The following is a 17,598-nucleotide window of genomic DNA, read 5'->3' on the forward strand; positions in this document are numbered from 1 at the left end:
TGCCTTGATCTTACTAGCCTTCACAATGTTGTCAAAGTTCACATGGCAGAATCTCCTATGGCATATCCAGCTATCATCAAGCTTAGCCATAAGACATGTACTTATATTTGCATTCAGATGAAATAGGTTACCTTTAGTCTGCATGCTGGTGGCCACCAATTTACCATCTTTTCCTTTGATTTTGCAAACTTCATTCTTGAATTGTAGAGTGAGGCCATAGTCATTTAGCTGGGAAACACTTAGAAGGTTGTGTTTGAGACCATCAACCCAGTACACATTGCCAACACTACTCTTTCCATTCAAAGAGATGGACCCTCTGCCTTTGACCATGCATGGTGCATCATTGCCAAAGTGAACCACACCACCATCATACTCCTCTAAGGATAGAAACTTGCTCTGGTCACCAGTCATATGGTGAGAACAACCACTGTCAATGATCCACTCATTGGAATCATCAAACCGGGAGATAAGAGCCTTCTTGTCTGCCACATCTTCCTTTACAACAACAAACACAATGTCTTCATTCTCTTCATCTTCTGATTCCTCATCTGTGACACCTTCATCAACTGCCACAAAACAGTTTCTCTGGTTTCCTCCTTTGAATTTCTTGAACCTTTCCAGTTTATCCTTGTTGTCGCTATTAGGACAATTCATAGCAATAGGTCCTATTTGGTTACAAGAGAAACATTTCAAAGGTAGCTTACCTTTGTATTTACCAGTTCCTTTTGAGAATTTCCTGACAAGAAGTGCTTCAAATTCCATCAGAAACTCTTTATCATTCATTTCTCTACTCTGATTAGGTTCCTCACTAGTGCTAGCTTCTTTTCCTTTTCTGGAAGGTATAGCAGAGGCTCTAAAAGCAAATTCTATCTTTTGAACACTGCCATCAAAACTATTCAGCTCATAGGGTGTCAACTTGGCTATGATGGAGTCCAAGGACACCTTAGACTTGTCTATTGATCTCAACTCCTGAATAGTAGCCACCCTTATTGCATAGACCGGTAATAGGGATCTTAGGACTATGCTTACCGTAGTGGAATCTTCTATTTTGCCACCTGCACTCTTGATTTCTCCAAAAACCGTTTTGATTCTTATTCCATACTGTTGAATGGTCTCTTCTTCAACCTTCCACATGTCTTCAAACTTTCCTCTCAGGCTTTCTTTCTTAGCCTATTTTACATGCTCATCACCACCATAGATATTTTCAAGAGAATCCCATACCTCTTTGGGATTTTCCTTGTCCTGAACATTAATAAACTCAATGTTAGATAGACTACTGATGAGGGCTTCCATGACTTGCCCATTTTCTTGTATCTCTCTCTTTGGGTCATCGATGAGAGTATCGGTAGGAACAACATATACATTTTCAACATAACTCTAGTGTTGAACACCCATGCTTTTGATGAATATCTTCATCCTATCTTTCCATATACCAAAATTTTCCCTGTTAAACTTTGGACCTTCCCTCTTCATCATTTGACTAGGATATTTTCCTCAAGTGGTTAAGCTTACAACATAGAGGACCTGGAGGGCTTTGATACCAATTGATAACTCAATGATAAACCACAAGTACCAAACCGGTACTGAGAGGGGGGGTGAATCAGTACAAGCACAAATTTAGTCCAAAACCAGTTTGACAGCAAATACCCCAAATGACTGACAAACAGGGATACCTGTAAAACAGAGTGCAACCGGTAACATCTAGTATAGCTCAATCAGTCATGAACCGGTCACTCAATAAGCTACCCTCTTAGCTCAATACTACAGTATCATTATATTCTCATGCATAAACAGATAAAATTTAACCATCAAATCTTCACAATAGTGAGTTCAATATGTTTTACAGACAGGCATAAAACATAAAACCTTCATATGCTTAACAGGTAAAACAAAGCATCACAAGACAAAAGCATTTCACATGATACACATATTTTTCACGTGGAAACCCAACTGGGAAAAACCACAGTGGGGATGAATACCCACAAGTTGCTTTTTGAACTCTTTAGAAGTCCACTTTGTTAGGAGCCTTGTCTGGTTAAAGACATTACAATAGGTTCTGCTAGGAACCGATCCTGTTAGGGATCACCCGGTTAAGGGATACCCGATTAAGGGTTAAAACCCGGTAGGGTCACCTTGTTAGAGGATTTCAAGAACTCAATAGCTGAAAGGATCTCCTAATCTCTCTAGCTTCTCAAAACTCATTAGCCTCGAGTTACCCTGTTAAGGGATTTGAATCAAGCCGGTTAAGACCACCTAATCTAAGGAATTTTAAATCAAGCCAGTTAAGGCTACCCTGTTAGGGGATTTTACAACTGTTGAAGTGGTTAGAGATCAATAGGAATTACAATGATCTATTAACAACACTCAATGCTAATGCAGATCCATTTTGGCTCCTCTTCACCTTCTGCACATTCACTTTGCAGATATCTCTTCTCTCCTTTGCTCTGACAAGAATCACATATCACTTCCCTTGGATACACACTCAAAAATTTTGCCAACAACCTCAAAAAGAAACACAACATCAACCTTATAGGAAACATACAGGTTGGTAGCAAAAACCCTAAACCCTAAACCTGTTAGGTTAAGCAATTCAAACTATTTGATCCTGACCGTTGAATCATACTGCATTAAATGCAACAATCTTGAATCGATCTCAAGACATTCTCCATCATCCATTATCCATCAATTTCATGGCGGCTGATAACCCATCATGCGTTATCACCATTTGATAGACTTCGCACATTCTTGAGGAAGATAGGAATAGTCTTCTTCATGCAAGATCCTTCATGCACACAAAGCTTACGTGGCAACACGATCTATCCTCCATCATACTGCTAACTCATCACACAAAGATCATCGATTGAGTCACACAAACTTGAGGTACTCCAACCGGAAACCTTGAAGTGGAAGCTACCTATCAACCGGTAGTCATACAATGCTTCCATGTGTCGGTTCCCATAACTACATGTCGGTTCACGTTGAACAAATATGCCGCTTCACTTTGGCATATAAACCGGTTCATACAAATGCCGGTTCCTTTCTCTCTTCACTTATCGCATGTGTTGGTTCACACTATGTTTCATATTGACATCAATGACAACATACAATATCATTATGTCTTCATGTTGGTTCACATAATGCCAACACTTCAATGTTTGAATCTTGACTTTGTTACTTCTCCAAGGCTTAAAGGAAGACTGGTTACTTGCTCAATTGCTTGAATGCTTGATCTCATGTGTGTATTCTTGTTGATGTATATCCTTGTATCTCAAAATGAGAGGGAAAAGCCTCCTTTTATACTTGCCTATCAAAAAACTTGCTAATTTCTTGACATGAGCCGACATAGAGCTGGAAATATTGCTCAAATTTGAAATAGGGTAAAGGGTTTGAAAGGGGCCCAAAATAGGGAGGACCAGGGCATGGCATTTTGGTCCTACCCTATTTTGGGGCTAGGACAAGGTTCCTAGCTGATGCAAAAAGTAAAAAAATATGTCATTCTTAAGAAAAAATAAGCAAAATCAAGTCCCAATTAGGCCTAGGGGTTCAAACACTATGGCAGGGACCCAATGTGGTCAAAATTGTACAAGGGTGAAATTTTAGGATGCTACATTTAGCCCCTACTTTAGTGGGAGTATGAAGTCAATCATACTCTTAGTAAGGTACAAGGATTCATATTGAAAATCTTTCACCAAGTCACCAAGAAGGCAAGGTACACCAAGCCCCCAGTGGACTTTAGGATCCTACAACTCTGATGACAAGATAAAAGGGAGATCATGAGAGAAAGACAAAGAGATAACCATGAATACAGACTAGTAAGGTTCTCTTACTATGAGTCATGAAAAGAAAAAAATACCAAAATCACAAAGCAAAAGACTAAGTTTGCTAATTAATTTAAGTATCAAGATAGAGACATTGAGTGGAGTGTATTCCCCCACGTTAAAGTAATTGCATACACCTCATCAAGAGCAATTGCTTTAAGTTAGGATACACCCCAAAAAGACAAGCATGTTATCACAATAACAAGCCCCCAAGAAAGGGAAAATCAAAGGATAATGATTACAAGACATAAAACACGAGGTGGTTTCGCTTAACTTTGGGGTCAGTATGCTTTTCTTATGATAAGTAATGTATATCATGTGTTAGAGTTATCTTGTATTAGCTAATAATTATTTATTTAAAATAAATAATTATTAGTCTATTATACTCTACGCTTAAGCTAAACTTAGGCATTTAATAATATTGTAGGTATTTAATAATTATTCTAATTATTAAATACTAGTTATCCCTTTAGGGTTTATTTAGGGTAACACATCTTTAGGGTTTCATATTCTCCTTTCATAAGGATTGTATTGTAATTTTATTTTTCATTCCCTCTCTGAATAATAATATTTTTCTTCAAAGCCTTTATTGTGTTTCTGTCTCCAATCTTCTCTTGTGACAGGTATTTTTCTTGCAGGTGCTCTTGGGATCTCAAAAGTTGTACTTTCTCAACTTCTTCATGGTATCAGAGCCTATATCTTCTACTGCTTGTTTTTGATTTTTTTTAAGAAGATTTTGTCTGGAGGCAAGGGTTTTAGTTTTTTTTTCTTTTCAAAGCTTTTTAGTTTGGATCTGGGGCACCTCTTTGTTTCTAGGAATTTTGAGGTCAAATGGACCTCACCATTAAGCTCAGAACATCCAAAAACCCCCATTTTCATATAAAACATGTCCAATTTGGACAACCTTGGCTCTGGAATTTTTAAAAAAATTTGGCCCTTATAGGGCACATTTTTCGAGACAAACAAAAAACAAAAAAAAAACAAAAAGCAAAAAAAAAACAAAAAACAAAAAAAACAAAAAAATTAAAAAAACAAAAAAAAAATTTTAAATTTATTTTTTTGGCAGTTTAACGGCTTGCCTAGGCCAAGCCATCACGCGACGATATGTGGAGCCGCAGGCGGTCTCCAAGACCACCATGACAGGCGGTCCCCCATCTCCCGCGCCCTACCAGCAGCCACTGCGGTCAGCAAACAATAGGCGCAACGGTCTCTTAACCGCCCGACCCCCTGAAGCCCGACCATCTGCCACCCGGCCACTCGCCGCCCACCGCTCGTCACCCAACTGTTGCTTGACCTCCGCTGCCACCCAGCCAGAGCGCCACCTCTACCAACTCTCCTCCTCTTGCTCCTTGCAATATTTTTGACAAGGGGGAGGTTTTTTTGTCATAACTTGGGAAAACGGAAGCAAATTTTTTAAAACGAATAGGCATCAGAAAGCTCTTTTCGAGCTATATTCAGCTCTAGAGGTGAGATTTGCTGATTTTTTCATATAGTACCTATTTTTTTCCATCCAAGTCAGCGCTTTTTTTCTGCACTCCGGGAGCCATAACTTGGGCAAACGGACTCCATTTTCAAAAAAATGAATAGGTGTCGGAAAGGTCTTGGAGAGCCCTACTCAGATTTGGAGTTATTGTTTCCAGAAAAATCACCAGGTACACAAGATAGTGTCTGGCACATTTTTTTATCTCTTGTCTTCTTTTCTGGCTCTCAGATTGTACTAATTTTTTGTTTTACATATTGTGGGGGGTGTTATTTATTACTATTTTCTGTAATTTACTTTAGAAAATCAGAACACCTAAACTAAAAAAAATGAAAAACACCCCTTTAGCATCTTTTGTCTAGTCTAAAAGATCACTTAATTAAAAACATCAAGAGTAGGTCTAGGTTCAGGTACAGGTACACATGGCAGATTCTTTAGTTGAGCTTCTTACATCCCAGAACTATCACCTCTAGAAAGATCGTATGATGAGGCTTCTCAGATCAAGAGGGTCGTGGTCCTCTTTGGATGCAGATCAGCTGCTGTTGCAACATCCTTTTGAGATTCTTCAGCACTGGAATAAGATGGATGAGGCTATGGGTGTCATCTCCTTACATGTTTCAAACATCTTTTTTCACCTTGATGGTTTGCTCATTCCTCGGGCTATGTGGTCCAAATTTGAAACTCTCTTTGGTACTATCAATGAGTTAAGAGCATTACAGATTGAGGCAGAGCTCTCTTCCTTGTTACCTGAGTCCTTTCCTCACATTGAGGACTTTCTGAACAAGTTTAAAACCACCAAATCTATCTTACATAGTTGTGGTAAAAATAAAATAGACACAGAGTGTATCTACCTGAATCTCTCTAAGCTTTGAGGTCCCTATCAAATATTTGCTTCCACATTTTATTCTACTATGAATGCCTTGGGTACACGCTTCACCATGCCTACTTTTGATGTGTTACGTGATCGCTTGATTCGTGAGTAGGCTCACCTATGTCAGTTGGACACTCTCACATGATCAAAGCCGAAAGCATTGGTTGCTAGACATCTAAAGAGAACAAGAAGTAGAAACCAAAGCCTAAGAAGGATTCAACCGATAGTGAGCGTCCCTCCAAGCCACCACCTAAGTCGAATTATAAACTGAAGTCCTATCCCAAACAAGAGCACTCTTCTAAGTCTAGTGAGTCTTCCTCCAAGACTAAGAAGAAATCAGATGAACTTTGCAGTTTTTGTGGCAAAGAAGGTCATCCAGTTTCTCATTGTTGAAAATGATTAGAGGCTTTGGAGGAAGCCATGCAACAACATCATATTTATACTCCTCGGCCTCCATCTTCCTCTTCTACTAGGAAAGGATGTGCTCTTTCTACATCCACTTGGATTATTGATTCTGGGGCTTCTCACCATATGACACACTCACCGTAGCTTGTAACCTCACTTGCTCACAGTAATACTTTACAGATTGCAATTGGTGACTCAGCACAAATTTCAGTTTCTGGTTTAGGTCTTGTTCTATTGACAGGTGGTTGTTTTTTAGGATGTTCTTTTGGTTCCTGACATTTCGACAAACCTCCTCTTTGTTTATTAGATTTATCATTCTGGCTCTGGTAAAACAATTGAGTTCTCACCACATGATGTGATTATTAGAGATCTCCATGATCCTGATTTGGTTGTGGATACTGGAAGTGTTTATCCTGATTCTCGATTATATCGGTTTGATGGCTTTGAGAGTCCATATGGTTTAGGTGTTTCTCTTGTAGCACATGCAGATTTAGTGAGAAGACTTTGGCATGAGTGTTTTGGCCACGTCAATTATAGATACTTATAGTAGATGAGCACATAGACACTTGTTATTGGGCTCCCTCAGATATCCTATACTGATGGTGTATTTCGAGGTTATGCACTTGGCAAGCATCACCATGATCCTTTTCCTATAGGCAAAGCCACACGTGCTAAGGCACCCTTGGATTTCATACACAACGATCTTATGTCATTTCCAACTCCATCTTTTTTAGGGTCCAAGTATGTGCTCACTTTCATTGATGATTTCTCCAGACGTACATGGGTGTACTTTCTTAAGTACAAGTCTGATGTCTTTGATTCACTTCGAGTCTTTAAGACATTTGTAGAGAAGCAGTCTGGTCTTTTTATAAAGAGGATATACACAAATAATGGGAGAGAATATGTGAATCAGGATTTTATAGATTTCTGCATAGAGCATGATTTGCAGTATCAGTTATTAGTTCTTCACACCCCTCAACAGAATGGTGTTGCTGAGCAAAAGAATAGAACACTAAGGGAGATGGCCAATTGTATGCTTCAATCATGTTCTATGTAGCTTGCTTTTTGGGCTAAGGTAATTAATTGTGCCAATTATATTCATAATGAGATGCCTCATAAGGCATTGCGCCAGTTGACTTCTGAGGAGGCTTGGTCCCATGTCAAGCCTGATGTTTCTTCATTCTAATTTTTTGGTAGTGTGGCGTGGGAATTTATTCCAGATACTCAGAGGAAATCCATGGAGAGGAAGAGTCGACCACTCATTTTTGTTGGCTACTATGAGGATGTTAAGGCATATAGGTTGTTTGATCCTGATTTCCAAGAGGTCCTGTTTAGGCAGGATGTCCAGTTTGATGAGCGCCTTCCTCAGATGGATTCTTCATCACCAGCTTCTCCCTCATTGCCTCTTCCTCCCTCTTCATCTTTTGAGGATTCCTTCTTTTTTGAGGATGATGTAGATGATGGTCCACCACCACCACCCGTCGCTCAACCTTTGCCCAAGTGGTCCCAATTTATAGTTGATGTTGTTGGTTCTATGGCAGGTGATCCTTCTAACACTCTTCGTACTCGTGCACATACATCTGGTTCTAGTCTTTTGAGTCATGCCATTTTAGATGATCCTCAGAAATTTTTAGAGGCGACGGGTCACCCGGAGTGGGATAGGGCCATGGATGAGGAGTATTCTTCTTTGATGAAGAATCATACTTGGGATCTTTGTACTCTTCTGAAAGGAAGAAATTTGGTTCAGTGCAAGTGGGTGTACCGTACCAAGTATGTTGCAGATGGTTCTATTAATAAGTATAAGGCTCATCTTGTTGCGAAGGGGTTTTCTCAGGTGGAGGGTATTGATTACTCTGAGACCTTTGTTCCTGTCGCCAAGATGAATTCTATTCGCTTTGTACTTTCTCTGGCAGCTTCACGGGGATGGACATTTTTTTAGATGGATGTGAAGAGTGCTTTCTTGCATGGAGACCTTCATGAGGATATCTATATTGAGCAGCCTCAGGGATTTTTGTAGGATTCCTCTTTGGTTTGCAAACTTCAACGTTCATTATATGGTCTCAAACAGGCTCCTTAGTCCTGGTATGAGAAGCTGGACTCCTTCTTTCTCTCCACACTCTTTACATGTTATCATTTTGATCCCACAATATATATTCATCGTCAGGGGGATGATATAGTTATTCTTGTGCTCTATGTTGATGATCCTATCATTACTGGTAGGTCATCCTCCTTGATTTACAATATTCAGAGAGCCTTGATGGAGCAGTTTGAGATGATAGATTTTGACCTTCTGCACTAATTTTTGGGCCTATAGGTTATTCAGTCTTCTGATGGGATTTGTATACTTCAACATAAGTATGCTCTTGATATGCTTCACAGATTTGACATGCTTACTTGCAAGCCTGCACCCACACCATTTCAGTCAGGTGTTGTTTTGTCTACCACTTGTTCTACACCTTCTGTGGATCCTACCTTATATAGGCAGTTGGTTGGCAATTTTTTTTGTACCTGACATATACACGCCCAAATCTTTCTTTTGTAGTTGGTCTTGTCTCTTGGTTCTCCCATGATCCTCATGAGAGCCATTGGCAAGCAACCAAACATATTTTGAGGTACATTCGGGGTACTACTCAGTTTGGAATTCACTATACTTCAGAATCCCCTCACATTGTTGGCTTCACTGACTCAAATTGGGATGGTGATGCTCAAGATCAGAAGTCTACTTCTGGCTTTGTTTTTTGCCTTGGTTCTGGTCCTATCACATGGTCTTGCAAGAAGCATTCTTTTATTGCATTATCATCTACAAAGGTTGAGCATCGAACAATAGTGTTAGCTAGTCAGGAGGTTTTATGGCTTCGACAGTTGATGACTGAGTTTGGGTTCCTTCTTGACAGTCCCACTATTCTTTGGTGTGGCAATCAAAGTGCCATTCACCTTTCCTACAACTCAGTGGAGCACTAGAGGTCTAAACACATTGAGCTTCACATGAACTTCATCAAACAATTGATTTAGAATGGTTTCTCATCTTGGAGTGCATTCCTATAGAAGAGCAGGTTGCTGACATCTTCACTAAACCTTTTGCGTCTTTGTGCTACCTTCAGTTGCACTCTATGCTTGGGGTGAAGGAAGTTGTCCTTGGGGGGTCTCATTGAGGCCTTCCTTCCTTCATGTTTTTTTTGCATTCTTTTCCCATCTTTTTTTGGAGTAGAGTTTTTTCCCATGTGGTTTTCTCTATTTATCTGTTTCATAGAGATTTGGTTGTGATTGGGTACCTCATCAGGCCTTGTTGTCGAGACCCAAATTTTTCCTTCTTCATGTAGTTACATTTTTCTTTCTTGTATTTAGTTTTTTAGCTACTCCCTAACTTCATCTTAAGGGGGGGTGTTAGAGTTATCTTGTATTAGCTAATAATTATTTGTTTAATTATTAGTCTATTATACTCTACGCTTAAGATAAACTTAGGCATTTAATAATATTGTAGCTATTTAATAGTTATTCTAATTATTAAATACTCTTTATCCATTTAAGGTTGCACATCTTTAGGGTTTCATATTCTCCTTTCATAAGGATTGTATTGTAATTTTCTTTTTCATTCCCTCTGAATGATAATCTTTTTCTTCAGAGCCTTTATTGTGTTTCCGTTTCCAATCTTCTCTTGTGACAGGTATTTTGCTTGCAGGTTCTCTTGGGATCTCAGAAGTTGTACTTTCTCAACTTTTTCATCATGTATATATATGCATAGAATTGTCATCATCCCCCAAAGAAAGAAAAACCACCATGGAAAAAGGGCACATGTGTTCATGAGTCAACATGGAAGAGACCAAAAGAGATCTCAAGACTTTGGATCGTCCTCAAGTAGACAACACTAGGGACAACAAATAGAAGAAGGTCACAAACAAGCAAGAGAGGAATGGGAGAGAGAATCTATTGTACGAATTAAGCTAATCACACAAACCATTTGCTTCCCCATCTTGCTCATCATTGTTTATGAAAGGTGGACAACATGCAAGATGAGAAACATCTAGCATAGTATATGGAGCTATCACAAGTTCCAAACAAGGACCATGCTCTAATGATGAGTCACTTTGTCTGTTACTTGGAGCTAGGATTAATGATTTTGAAAATTGTAGAGATAAATCATTGTCACATCAATATATTCATATTCATCATCTGAATTATTAGGATCAACATTTTCATCATGAACAACATTCTCACTTATTTCTTCATCAAGATTAACAAAAAGAGGATCTCTACTAGGAATAGAACTTGAATCACCATTTGTCTTAATCATTTTATGCCTTGGAGATTTAGGTTGAGCCTCTTCATTAGGATAAGGTTGAGCAAATGGTATTATATCAAGACTTGGTGTCTTCGAGGAAGAAGTATTTTGAGAAGCCAGTTCACAAGCTCTAGCATGATGTCTTCATCGATGTTCTCTCACACAAAGGTTTCGCTTAGTTTTAGCCTAAGGTTGTGAAGGTTTAGGTTCATCAAGTATGGGATTCTTTTCTTCTTTTAGGAATGATGTATAGGAGAAGGTCTTTTAGGTTGAACAATAAGAGATGTTGGGTGCTTCCCTTTGTAGGATGCAAGAGGCAGAACTGCACCATATAAAGGAGGGATAGAAGGTGTGGAAAGTAGACCAGGTCCATGATGAGGAGGAGGAATATGTATATCCTTAGGAGGAATAATATGTTTATCCTTAGAAGGAGGAATAGATTGACCCTTAGGAGGAAGATATTTTCTATCCTTGGGAGGAAGAATAGACTTATCCTTAAGAGAAGGAATAGATTCTTCCTTGGGAGAAAGAATATATCTATCCTTAGGAGGAAGAATAGACTTATACTTAAGAAGAGGCATATGATCATAAATTGGAGGAAGGATAAGTGTTGGATTTCTAGGTTTACTCAAGGATAAAATCATGTCATTTTTCCATTTTTGATAAGATTGAAAAAAAGGTTCACTTCTAGGTTTAAGAGGTTGGAATTGTTCGAACCAAAAATAATCAACACAAATATCGCTTTGCCTAATCATGGGTTGGTACATGCTATGATTAATAGTTATGATCTTGTCATCAAGAGGGAAATTCAAGCATTTATGAATAGTAAGAAGGGATCACTTTCATGGAAGAGAGCCAAGGATGTCCCAACTTCACATGAAATTGTTTCGATGTAGGAATGATAGCAAAGTTAACATCTAAAGCTCTAGTACCAACCTCAATGGGAAGAGAAATAGAACCAATGGCGGGGCAAGAGAAATAACCAAATATTTTAATCACCACATCATATTTATCATATATTACTTGATGCAATTGTAAGGTATAAAGAAATTCTTTAGTTATTGCATTAACCATACAAGTCAGATCAATAAGCACCCCTCGAGAGGGTATGCCTTTGATTCTCACAGTCATATATAATGGGTCATCGGGTGCTTGAATGGTATCACTAGGATCAAATGTGATGCATAAGTCCCTAAGAGGTTCATTTTTATCAATAGGGTTCACCACATTATTAGACTCAAGGCCAAAGTCATTAGGAGAGAAGGCAAGATGATCAATCTCAATCACATTAGTGGAATGGGAAGGTAAAGGATCAGTGAAAATTTGGAGATTTTGATTAGGAGGAGCTACTGATTTATTTCCCTTATCATTAAAATTAGCCATAGATATGACATTGCTATCAATAAAGTCTTGAATCTTACTCCTTAAGGAATGACACTTTTGAGTGTCATGACTAGGTTGACGATGATATTGGCAAAAATATTTGGAATCAAAGGTAGGCAAAAAAGGCTTTGTCATGTCAATTGTTTTAATAGGGGGAAGCTTCAACACATTCCTTTGTAACAATTGAGTCATAATAATATGCAAAGATTCGTTAAGAGGACTGAATTTTTTTCTAAAGTATTTGGACAAAGGAGGCACACCTGTAGTTGTGGTTGCTACTTGAGTGTTGTTGTTGTCATTGAACTTGATGAATCCCTTATTTGGTTTGAAATTTGCAAAATGTTGTTGAGCACTTTCACTTTTATCATTTGGAGCCATTGAAGAGTATTGTTCTAATTGACTCACGATAAGGTGATAATTGTGAAGTACTACACACAACTGCGTAAAGGAAGTAAACTTATAAACGTGAAGTTTGTCCCTAATATCTTTTTAAAAATTAGAAAGGAAAATTATTTGAATATCCTAATCAGGCACAAGAAAAGAAATTTGAGGATATAGATGTTTATATCTACCAATAAAATCAGTCACTTTTTCTTTACCACCTTGCTTGCAATACATCAAATCAGTAAAAGTAATCTTAGGACCAATATTATTGTGAAATTGCTGAATGAAAGCATTAGCCAATTGTTGAAAAGAAGTAATAGAATAAGGAGGCAAATAACAATACCATTGCAAAGCTTTATCCCTAAGTGTTCTAGTAAAAAATATAGCCAACAATCTTTGGTCATGAGCAAAGTCACTACATAAAGTTTGAAATGTTTTAACATGAGTCAAAGGATTACCTTTTCCATTATAAAGCTTCAATTGAGGAACTTATACATGTTTAGGAGGGACAACTAGGACAATGTCATTGGATAATGGGTTCACTACATCAAATGTAGGAACATTATACTTAGATTGATTCATGGAAGCTATTTATTGTTGTAAGGAAGACACTGTTTGGGCTAGATTATTGATGGTAGCTTCGATGGAAGGACTGGAGTTTGACATATTGAATTGAGAAGGAGGGGTAACATTGTTGAATGAAGGAGGTTTTTGAGAATAAGGAGGTGGGACACTATGATAGGTAGGTATGGGATATGATTGGGTAACAAATGGAAGAATCATATGAAGAGGGATGAAGGGATTATGATTAGAGGAGTTGTCCCCTTGACTAACATGTGTAGGTATTGATGAGCTCAAATAATGGCTCAATTTTGTCTATGTTTTCTATACTTTTAATAGTTTTGACAAGGGTCTAGATATTGTCTAAGTCCCAAAACTCTATTAAATAGTGGTCCTATTATATTTCCATGAACTTAACAAAATGGCATGAACTTACCCTTATATATATTCCTTTTTGGTTAAAATTAGGATGAATGATGAAGTGACCATGCTATGTGATTTATCCATATTAATATTGCATGTAGTTAGATAAATGTTATTCTGACATGGAATAGATATACCTTTTTTTTGTACACGCTAATGACATGATGCAGGAGTTAATGAAGAACAAGAAATGGTCAAAGATTCACAATTTTGAAAGTTCATGCTAGTTAGCTGGTTGAAGACAAAGTCTTAACAAGATGAGTATTGAAGGAGTCAATAGTTGGTTATCTACAACTCAGAGAGCATAATAATGAAACTTCAGTATTCATGTTTGTAGGAGAATAAATATAGGAGAGATATTTATGCTAGATTTCCTTCCTAGTTGAAATAGATTGACTGTTTCCTATTTGAAGTGTAACTCTCCATCCTCTTTCTTATGCTATAATAAATGGCATCCTCCTAATGTTTTGGGAGTGAACCTGCTAATGGTTAGAGTTAATTAGGAGTTTCTTTACTATAAATAAGTTTAGATATCCCTTCTCAGGGATGGTGAACATTAGATATTGTAATTTTCAGTCTTCAATTTTATTACAGAACAATTTTTGAAAAATACTATGATGCAACAGATGTTACCAGATCAATAAGATAATATTCCATTTCGCAACAGATAGTTGAGTTTTGGGAAGACTTGCTAAGGGTTCCCACTTAGTGATAATTCCATCCTTTGTATTGAGCAGTTATTTTCCTTCAGTATTTATTTTGTTGTCCTAGCAATTGATTATTCCTGCAGCCATTGGAAATAATCATGTGACTGTTCCTGCAACCAAGGCAGACAAAGTAGTTTCCTGCCTTCTTGTTATGGACTAAGTTGTTGTTTTTATGAATTCAAGGTAGTTTCTATTAGAACATTTTAGTTATTCCTTTTTACATGCACTTTACTTTTAGATATATTTCCTTCTTAGTAGAAGGACTACAATAAGGACTTTAGTGCATATACTTTGCTGACCCATTTCAAGTGTATGCCCCAGGTTGATAGAAAATAAGCTCTCATGATAACCATATAACTATTTAGTATGAATGTCCAATCCCTAAGTCATGGCCTCAAAGTATAGTTATTGAATCCATTGAGAGAGCCAAATAGGTATGATATTTTGTGTAGAGCTATCCATGATGTTGGATATAACGGTGGGAACACTAGCCATAGGAGTAGTCAGAGGAATAGAATGATTAACTTAACTAGGAGGTTGTGTATAACCAAGGACTTCAACTCAACTCTTCATAGGCATAATATTAGTATCAACAATATGAGCAATACCACACAGCACATCAACACCAAGTTTATCACTTTGAACCATTCTTTTAAATCCTTCAATCAATGGTAGAGATTTACTTTTTGAGTATTGTTGACTCATCCATTGTTGAAGATTTTCAAATTGATTGTCAATATTCACCAATTTCTCAATGGACACCCTAGTTACTGATTCATGCACATCATCAGTATTAAAGAAAGAATGAGGATAAACAAAGCCATTTGTAGGATTGGAAGAACCACCAACATTCTCATAGAATAAGTTATCCAAATTAGGTTCCATCTCCTCAGTAATTAAACCTTAATTCTATAACTTCTCATGAGGATACTATAGGTTGGACTAATAGTAGTAAAACACATGCACTAAGGGAGGGAAATTGGAAAGATGGAATTTGAAATTTGAATTTTGAAACTAATTAAACAAATCAAAGTTTGGGTAAAAATGATTGTTCAATTAATTAAGCAAATTGATTTGTGATTTTGAAAAGCTAAGAGCATAAAGAGCATGCAACCCACTAGTAAATTAAAATTTTAAAAAATAGGGTTTTGTGAACATAACCTCTTGATTTAAAAAATTTAATTTGAAATTGGACCTAAGATTGCAATTTTGAATTTGAATTTGAATTAGATTTGAAATAATTAATGCAAAATTTAGACAATCCGCAAGCTCAATTTTAAATTTAAAAATTAGGGTTTTGAAATTAACCTCCGAATTTTTGAAATTTAATTGCAAATTAAACTTTCAAGTGCAAATTTGAATTGTGAAATGAAAATACTCAAATCTGATATAAATAATCCAAATTAAGTAATTCAAAAACTCAATTTTAAATTTAAAAATTAGGGTTTTATTGAATTTAACCTCTAAATTTTTAAAATACACTTGGAAATCAAACTTGTAAATGAAAATTTGAATTTTAAATTGCATAAACACTTAGATCTGAGAACATAAATCAAAATGAAAGGTGTAAGGAGTTAGGTTTACCAAAATGTAATGGATGGAAAATTAGGGTTTCCCCCATTAGATGCATGAAAACCACTAATTTGCCATTACATTCAAAAGAGGGGTGAATCTAATAGATTTAGTCACAAATCAGTAATGATGAGGACCAAAATAATAATTGGATTCAAGGGAATGATGTTGATTTACCCTCTTTTGTGAGTTGAAATGCTGAAATTAAAGAAACGTGATGAAAATGAAGGTAGAAATGTGGAAATAGTGAGCTACAGTCATCAAATTGAGGCACACACCTAGATTTGAGCATTATATGTAGATTTGGACCAGATCCTTGAAAAAACTCCAAACATGTCAAGACCAAAGCGATTGTCACTTTGGTCTTCCTAACTTTTCACATGACAAACAGGGTTGATTCATCTCTACAAATAATGTCTATTTTGAAGATCACAACTCCGTACATGTTTCCTGCAGACAGAAAGAAAGGGCAATAGGTTGGGAATAGGGGCTTGCCTAAGTCAAACCTAGTTTTGGAATTAACTATGAAATAGAAATAAAAGATAATTGAATTGTTGTAAATGAAGATTCTCCTCTTGAGGGAGATGCTGAATAATGATTGAAAATCAAATGATATACCTCTTTGTGAAGTGTTGTTTTTCTCCACAAGGGGTTAGAGTTTCATGAAGTCCGAGATAAAATATGATGTAAATCTCCACTTCAATCCTTGAATCTTGACTTTTCTACTACTCCAAGGCTTGAAGAAAGACTGATTACTTGCTCAATTGCTTGAATTCTTGATCTCATGTGTGTATTCTTGTTGATCTATATCCTTGCATCTCAAAATGAGAGGGGAAAGCCTCCTTTTATACTTGCCCATCAAAAAAATTGCTAATTTCTTGACATGAGCCAACACGAAGATGGAAATCTTGCTCAAATTTGAAATAGGGAAAAGGGTTTGAAAGGGGCCCAAAATAGGGAGGACCAGAGCATGGCATCCTGGTCCTAATTAGGACTAGGGCATGTCACTCTAGTTCTACCCCATTTTGGGGCTAGGACAAGGTGCCTAGTTGATGCAAAAAGTAAAAAATAATGTCATTCTTAAGAAATATGAGCAGAATTGGGTCCCAATGAGGCATAGGGGCAGAAATTCTAAGGTAGGGACCCAATGCAGTCAAAATTGTACAAGGGTACAATTTTAGGACACTACAACTTGAAATTCAAAATTTTGAAATTGAGCCAAATTCAAAATCTGGAAACTTTTCAAAAAGTTGTCCAACTTCCAAAAGCCATAACTTTTTATCCAGTGGTCAGATTGACGCGCCATTTGAAGCATTGGAAAGCTCTCGGAGTGAAGAATATGCTACAAATTTGTTTCATCAATTATTGGTATTTTTAGGTCTGTTCAAGACCATTTAGTGCCTCAAATCTGACTTGAAAGAGATTTTAGCAGATTTTGGGGAAACTGAAACTTGAATGAATTTCAAACCGTAAATGATTTTGACTCGATCCTTTCACCAAATTCCTTATTTTCCTATTCTGAAGCTTCCCATAAATTTTCTCCCCATTTGCCTTCAAATTGAAAATTTCTAAAAATAGTAGGTTGGCTAGAAAAAGTAGCAGAACAACTCTGACAGTTGGAATTTCTTAGTCGCCCAAGTGGGTATCCCAAAATACAAAAACATTAAAAGAAAACTAACAAAAAAAAATTGGGTGATGCAGAATTGTCCTTACAC

Source organism: Cryptomeria japonica, chromosome 9, assembly GCF_030272615.1.
Source record: "Cryptomeria japonica chromosome 9, Sugi_1.0, whole genome shotgun sequence".
NCBI classification, from domain to species: Eukaryota; Viridiplantae; Streptophyta; class Pinopsida; order Cupressales; family Cupressaceae; genus Cryptomeria; species Cryptomeria japonica.